The following is an 8066-nucleotide window of genomic DNA, read 5'->3' as shown; positions in this document are numbered from 1 at the left end:
GCTTCCCTTCATTAGCTGCCAGGTAACTGCTAAAGTTAACTCTGCAGCTGTAAAAACACCGAAGCCCACCAGCTACTTGCTAACTGCCAACGCTTACTAACGTTACCTGACCCTTTCCCAAATTCAACACTGATTTGTTGTCTAGATGGAGACTGTTCACGTGCTGGACAGACTTATGGCTACCTAGCAATGGCTAAATTAAGTTAGAGCTAGATAGTTGATACATTTGCTGTCAGGTCTAAGCAACTAAGTTTACTAAGCTACCTAGCTAGCCTGTTAGGAGTCGGCATCTGGGCTCTTCACCTGTGCTAGCATACCCAGTCAGGGTTTAACAACTTATGTTGCTAAATCCCGACTTATCTTGCTAACCCTGTATGTCATATTTATAAAACAGGTATTTTTTATATATTTACGTTAAGTGAGCTTACCTGAAGACTAGTCCTGGCTGACATGAAGTAGCCTCTCCGTCTCCAAAGCCTGCTCTCAGTTCCGTTGACAGTGGCACCAATTGGATAATGTGCAACCCCCAGCCAACCTATCGCCGACTTTGAAATGGCGCGCATAATCCCGCCCTCTGGCAAACCATGTCCCTGCTATGGGCCGATGCTTCTCCAATGCATTTACAGACGTCAGGAGAAGAATGCCGACGCACGATCTGAGGCCGACGTCGGCGAGACGTATGCGTGCTATCTGGGAACAGTTTAGCTGTGCTAACCGTTTATTAGTTTAGCTACACTAACTAATACGCTCCGCCACACCACTCTTGCCTGTTTAACTACACTGACATGAGACTGGAATGGCCCCAGAGAAAAAGAGAGGCTCACCTAGCTTTTCTAGCTGAGCTAGCATGTCTAGAAAGCCCAAACCTCATCTCTGCCCAAGCGCCTGCGGTTACTCTCTGTCAGAGACAGAAACGCACCAGGTGTGCCCTGTCTTTCTTGGCATGTTGCACGCTAAGGCGGCACTTGATAACCTGGAGTCTTGCGGAGGCTCGCAGGCAACTACTTTCTCCCGCAACAACCAGCAACGGTAAGGCACAAGCTGCCAATCTTCCTTTACACTGGAGCTGTTTGGACAGGCTCTTGATAGGATTCAAACCCACTGCAACCAGAGGAAGAAGCAGGTAGAGGTACTGCGGATGAGTATGTCCCGGCGCGCATACACTCAGCTGAAGCCTGCCAGTGACCAGAGATGCTCACATCCCCACTCCCAGTCTCTCTCTCGGGGTGCTCAGAAGAGACCCTCACCGGAGTGTTATGCTCACTGGCAGCCATCAGCTACACCTGAGCCAAGACCCCAGCCCCAGGCGAAACAGACTAAACATTGCTTTGTCCCAAAGCAAGCGTCTGCCCCTAAGCCTTCCCACATGGGGGAAGGGATGCGACAGACGTCCTCCTAACTTTTATGGGGACAACAAGGGGGACAGATGAGCCAAGGGTGCTCGCTGTCTCCCCTCTACACAGGGACTCTCAACCCACAGGGCTAAACCGTGAGCTGCCTCGTGTTCAGTATGCCCCGGTGTTAAGGAAACCCTGGTTAAGCGTACAGTCGCAACAAAGCACACTTATTCAAACCCCACCATTCACGTTCCCCTACCAGGGCAGAATGTTGTTAAAACCTGTTACTTTTGCCACGAAAGGAATATGTTTTCCTTTGGCACAGTTAATGAACGGAATGACGTACATGTGTTCAAAATGTTCATTGTCTGTCAATAAAGGGCTGTTCTCGTCCCACTCAGGAAATTCCCCCTCACCCACGCACAATATCTTTCTTGAAAGCATGCTCAGGTTGCGGCTCCAGCCCACCGACAGAGAGCATGACAGCACCACAACTGGCGATGCTCGGAAGGCTTCTCCAAAAGGGATGCCTCTTGGCGCGCATGCGTCATGGGAATTGTAGTCCACGGCTACAGGCTCCAATTCAAGAAACATCCTCCACTATTGAGAGGTATAGTGATGTCAGAGGTGCAGCCATCCTCTACCCCAGTGTTAAGAGAGGAGATCCAGTCTCTTCTGCAAAAATGGGCAATAAGGATTGTTCCCTCGCACGAAGCTCAATGCGGACTTTACAGTCGCTACTTCATCATTCCAAGAAAAGAGGGACGATCTGAGAGTGTTAAACAAATACCTGAGAAAATTCAAGTTCAGGATGCTCACCTTGCGCCAGGTAATGCGATCAGTGTGTCGGGGAGATTGGTGCACTACAGTGGACCTAAAGGATGCCTATTTTCACATATCAATACTACCGAAACACAGGCAATTCCTACGCTTTTCTTACGAAGGCACAGCGTACGAATACCAGGTTCTGCCGTTTGGCCTATCTCTTGCTCCTCACACTTTCAAGAAGTGCTTAGAGGCAGCGCTGGCACCGCTCAGAGGAGAGAGGATACGAGACCTCGATTATCTGGATGATCTGCTCATTCTAGCGGACTCAACTCTTCAGGCCGATACCTACACATCCAAACTAATAATGCACCTGCAGTCTCTAGGTTTTGTCATAAACCAAGAGAAAAGCTTTCTCATTTCCTATCAGAAAGTTTGCTTTCTAGATCTGGAATTGGACACTATAGAGAATCGAGCTCATTGCGGAGAATAGCCGCTTTCAACAGGTGTCTGTCACTGTTTTGGCTGCATCACATCATTCGTCTCCGCCAGTGCCATCAGCTCCTGGGACTGATGCCTTCAATGATTGCAGCAGTGCCTTTGGGCTTGTTAATGATGAGAAAATTCCAGTGGTGGATGCATGCGAGGCAGGTGTTTCCCTTCCCCCGCAGAGACAAGAGGATGCGAGTCACTCAGTCGTGCATGAGTGTGCTGCTCCCATGGAGAGACTCAGCTCGTCTGAGCATGGGGGCTCCGCTGGGCTGGGTCCTCTCTCGCGTCCTGGTCACGACAGACGCCACCAAATGGGGCTGGGGAGGCATTTGCAAGAATGCTCATGTGGAACAGGACGTGGATGGAGGAGGAGAGGACATGGCATATCAATGTGCTCGAGCTATATGCTGTGTTTCTGTCACTGAAACATTTTTACGGTGTGGGGGTGCTGGTCGGTCACCATGTCCTGGTGCACAGTGACAATGCGTGCATGGTTGTGCACATAAACAAACGGGGGGACACGTTCCCTTCCATTGCTCTCCCTCTCCCACCGTTTGCTGTTATGGAGCTGCATGTGGCTGCTGTTCCTCAGAGCGACACACATCGTGGGGGTGCTGAACAGTGGAGCGGACCTTCTCTCCAGGGGGTTCCCTGTGGCGAGAGAATGGAGACTCCACCCGGAGATAGTGGAACAGGTGTGGGCACGGTTCAGCAGGGCCACCGTAGATCTCTTCGCCTCAAGGGAAAACACACACTGTACTATGTTTTTCTCAATGCGGGACGAGAGCGCGCCACTAGTAAAAGACACGCTAGCACACTGTTGGCCGTGAACGCTCCTGTATGCATTCCTGCCAGTGGTGCTGAACCAAGCCATACTGGAGCGCATGTGCCAGGAGAGGTTGTCGATGATTTTGATCGCCCCTCACTGGCCCAGGAAGACGTGGTTCCCTGAGATCATGGCTTTGCAGGATGGGGAGCCCTGGTGCCTCCCGGTGCACAGAGGTCTACTGTCTCAGGCTCAGGGGCAGATATGGCACCCGTACACAAAAGTGCACAGTACACAGTGCACAGTACACAAAAAATGTAACAATAGAAAACAAAATAAAGTGCACAATAAGCACAAAATTCAATAAAACAGTCCATAAATTTGCAATGTTCGGCTCAACATGAGTCAAAAGCCAACAAGAAGAGATGAATCTTCAGCAATGACTTAAATATCTCAAGAGTTTGGGCAGATCTAATACACAATGGTAAGCTGTTCCACAATTTAGGGGCAGCCAACGCAAAGGCTTGGTTGCCTTTGGTTTTGAGCCTAGATATTGGGACATCTAAAAGCAACTCATTTGATGACCTCAGTGCTCTAGCTGATGTGTGAACATGGATGAGTTCAGCTAAGTACTGGGGGGCCAGACCATTCAATATCTTAAAAACAAACATCAAAATCTTAAAATCAATTCTGAAGCGAACAGGAAGCCAATGCAGAGAGGCCAGAACCGGTGTGATGTGGTCGCGTTTTTTTGTGCTAGTTCTAGATTGAAACCCCAGAGAGTCCTTTTCCACTAGCATGGAACTGGCCCTGGTCTGATTCAGATACCTAATTATGAAGCCTTGTGAGCATTTCCACAGAGAGACTGGTTCAGAACCTGAACAATTGGTTTAGTTGATGACATCCATGATTACAATGGTTCCAGTCAAAACTGGAGGAAATGTGAGCTGATTCACAAGGTAGCACCCAGTTGTTTTTTTTTTTGTTTTTTGTTTTTCTTCCCCAGAGTTGTGAACAGAGCCAGTTCAAAAACCAGAGCTGATTTGGTGGACAAGGGCTCAAAGAGGGTTCTGGGTGGAAACATTAAACCATAGAAGGGCTGTTGGGTTCTAGGTAAAACTGTAAGTGGGATGTTAGTTCTACCAGGGACCAAAAATGATTCTTCCATGGGGAAAAGACAAAGAACTCCATGGTCCTCATTAGCACCTTTATTTCTAAGAGTTTCCAGGAAAAATAAGTACAGCCAATACAGCAACACTGTGGGAGACTCCTGGGGGACCAGTATGATGTGCAAGATGAGGAGTATGTGTCTGTTGCATTTCATGCAACAGCTGTGGGGAACACTACACCAGTGGGAGATATGTGTGAGCAGCACACCAATGTTCACTACATCCAATAAGTCAACAAAATGAACACACAAAATGTCAAGAAAGGAAATATTCATACATTTATTTTCCCTATTAAACAGGAAAAACACAACCGTACACCTTCTGAATCAAAGTTTATCTCTTTTACCAAACTATTTTTAGTACTACTACTATTGTTATGATAATAATTATTATTATTTCTATCTTTATTCATTATTGATTTCTATTGTCACTGTACTTTAACTGTACTTTAACTGTAAGTACAGTGTACTTATTAATCTCCACAAAAGATGCTCTATGTAAGAATATAACATTACAAGTTGTGCCAGTGGTATGAAATGGTATACACTGCTGTCTCCTAAGTGGGCATGGTCAGAAGTGTTAAAATTGCTGTAAATGTCATGTGGATGGATGATTTTGGGGGGCATTTTATGTTTTTATTTTATAGGACAGCTGAAGTGAGGATGAGAAAGGGTTAGAGAGAATGGGTGGAAGCTCACTCCACTAGAGGGCTTTTCACACTGTACTTAGCCCCAGGCTAACAGAGCTGTCAGCCCCAGGCCAAGAGCTTTCACATACACAGTACAATCCTGGAACATTCCAAAGTGGGCCAACCCCAGCTTTAACCCAGGACTTACTGGCCCTGCTCCAGAGAAGGGTTAGCCCTGAGAAAGTGACTAAATGCAGGGCTAAAAGCTGTCAGTGTGAAATGGGTCTAAAAGAAAGGAGTAGCCTCTGAATATTTGTTCACATGAGTTGAGGACTTTTCACACTGCATTTATGCAAAGGGAGCTGTTCACCTAGGCTGAAAGAGCTTTAACACTGGCACAATCCTGGAACATTCCAAAGTGGGCTAACCCTGACTTTAGCCTCGAGCTAGCTGGCCCTGCTCTGGAGCAGGGTTAGCCCAGAGTTTGGTGGGTTATCCCACTGAAAATTGGCTACGCCTAGGGCTAAAAGCAGTCAGTATTAATATATAATAAATATAAATATTAGAGGAAGATAATCAGCCAGGTTAATGCAAAACACCTATGTGGGTGTACAGAGGCTTTAACCCAGAGCTAGAAGAAGGGCAGTGTGAATCATATAGCCCTGGGCTTAGCTTAACCCTGGGTTAACATTGTGTGTGTGAAAAGGTTAACTCTTAGCCCAGGGCTAAGGATATACAGTGTGGAAAGCCCTTAGCTGAGCACTAAGCATGTGGCACAAATTTGATGCTTGCTAGGTTGTTTTGCTGTTCATTTTATCTTCTAGCTTAAGATGCTTGATATCTTTATCGAGCATATCTATTTCCAGATCTTGTGAGAATGTGTTGGTGAGACAGGTCTCGACCAAAAATCATTTTCTCCAGATTAAAAAAAAAAAAACATTCTGGTGTCCGAATGTTTGGAAGGATATGTGGCTTGTGAAAAATTGGGTACAATATGGTGACTTTGGCACTCACGCTCACGTCTCCTATCGATTTGATCAGACTCAGGACCTGTTGCTAGTCTCCTAAAGAGGCAGGGTATTGACAAAACCCATGTGACTCAGATACAGAAAATTACTCTAAAGTGCACCGTCTCCTTTCTGAACCATCTCTGTCTCCACATCCTCTGATCGACATTCCATTTCACCCAGTCCTTTTGCATGTAGAGTCTGTTCACCCAACAATTACCAGTTAGTGATTGGTCACTGTGCTTGCCTTATTGTGATAGGATCCAATGCAACATATCCTTGGAAAGCTAAGATTCTTCTGATTGGATCAATGCAAACTATCTCAAGATACAGTCATAACAGCAGGTATGATAAACACCAACAACAAACAATTACAAAATACAGGGAACTCACCTCCAAAGCTTCCCTATGAAACCATTGATCAATAAAGCTGATCAAGTCCAGTTGATCTAATGTAGTGATACGATCAGTACAGGGGCAGTCTCTGAGGTGCATGTAATGATGCAGACCATTGGCCTTCAGGCTTGTGTTGTGTTTCATCTCTGTCATCAGGATGGACACATCCGCCATTTCTCAACCAAGTAATCCTCTAGCATGTTCCAGCCTCATTCAGACGTGGCAACTGAGAGATCAAGTGGCTTAAAATATCACTCATGGCAGAGATAGAACTTATGCACAGAACCTACAGAATGCACTCTTTACATGTTCCTTTGAAGTAATTTCAGCCGTATCTACTGGAGTTCCAGAAAAAAAATGTGGATTCTGCATGATTTGTTCCTTATAGAAAAATAAAATCAGGTCAGCTATCGTCAACAGGGCTGTTTTCTCTTTTATCATTTGGCTTTTTTTTATGTAACTAACAATTCAAGAGTAGAAAACTTCAGATTCACATTAAATCAGTCCACTCGTCTGGCCCTAAAACACACAAAAAACAAGGTAGTCTTTCTTAGTTGTTGCTGATTGTACTTTAAATTCGGCCCATAAACGCAAACATAAAAGCAGTGCTGAGTAAGGGGAGATTGAGAAATGTTCCTTCTGCTCTCAGCAGGCTCCATTTAGAGGAAAACAAATTTAAGACATGTTCTGTGTCACTAATGCAGCGTTAAAACTAAGTGATAAGAGCAGAATTCTCCTCCAGTCAGAAATCACTTTAGAGTTGTGTTTTAAGAAGGAGAGCAGCTGCTACAGTAGGATGATCCCCACAGGATGTCTGAACCTTTATAATATATCCTCACTCAAAGACAGCATTTACTGCCCTGCTCAGTTGTTGCAAATAAAAAGTCTTCAGACTTAAAAATGATAGGAAGTGTGTATCTGTCACACACACTGTTTGCTCACTACTTAAGAACAGTATACTACAGCTCAGCAGCAACCAGGTAACATACTAGTGTAATACTGTATGATTGGACATAAACAATAACCAGCAACTAGAAGAGGTCACTCAGTAGAGTGTACATCTCCACCAGCCAAGGGAAGGTGAAGCACCTGCTGCAATGCCACCACAACTGCCAGATGCAACCAGCAGATTCAAGTTTAAAATGAAGTGTTTTTGTATAGTCTCAGTTTTCTTTAAGATACATAGTGTGATGGCATCGTAACCAAGACTTCTGGGTTCACCCAAGTGTTTAAACTTAACAAGAAAACAATAAACTGGACAATAAGTCTGTTTTGTTTTATTTAGAACACTTTGTTCTTTATTTAGAGCATGTTCTTATTTACTAAGAACATTTTGTTATTTATTATAACTTTTTTTTATTTCTTTTTATTTGATTATTTATTAAGAACATTTTGTTGTTATATATTTAGAATATTTTGTTTTTTATTTAGTATACTTTGTTATTTATTAAGAAAACTTTGCTCTTTATTTAAAACATTTTATTTAGAATATTTTGATATTTATTT

General features: G+C 44.6%; 1 pseudogene; it reads left to right on the top strand.

The window, feature by feature from the left end:
* The first annotated feature begins 847 nt into the window (after positions 1-847).
* LOC146311404 (uncharacterized) overlaps positions 848-8066 on the top strand; it is a 32032-nt pseudogene continuing 24813 nt past the window's right edge.

This window comes from Lutjanus erythropterus, chromosome 18 (genome assembly GCF_056507025.1).
Source record: "Lutjanus erythropterus isolate fLutEry1 chromosome 18, fLutEry1.hap2, whole genome shotgun sequence".
In the NCBI taxonomy this organism is placed as follows: domain Eukaryota; kingdom Metazoa; phylum Chordata; class Actinopteri; order Lutjaniformes; family Lutjanidae; genus Lutjanus; species Lutjanus erythropterus.
This window is presented reverse-complemented; position numbering and strand designations above follow the sequence as displayed.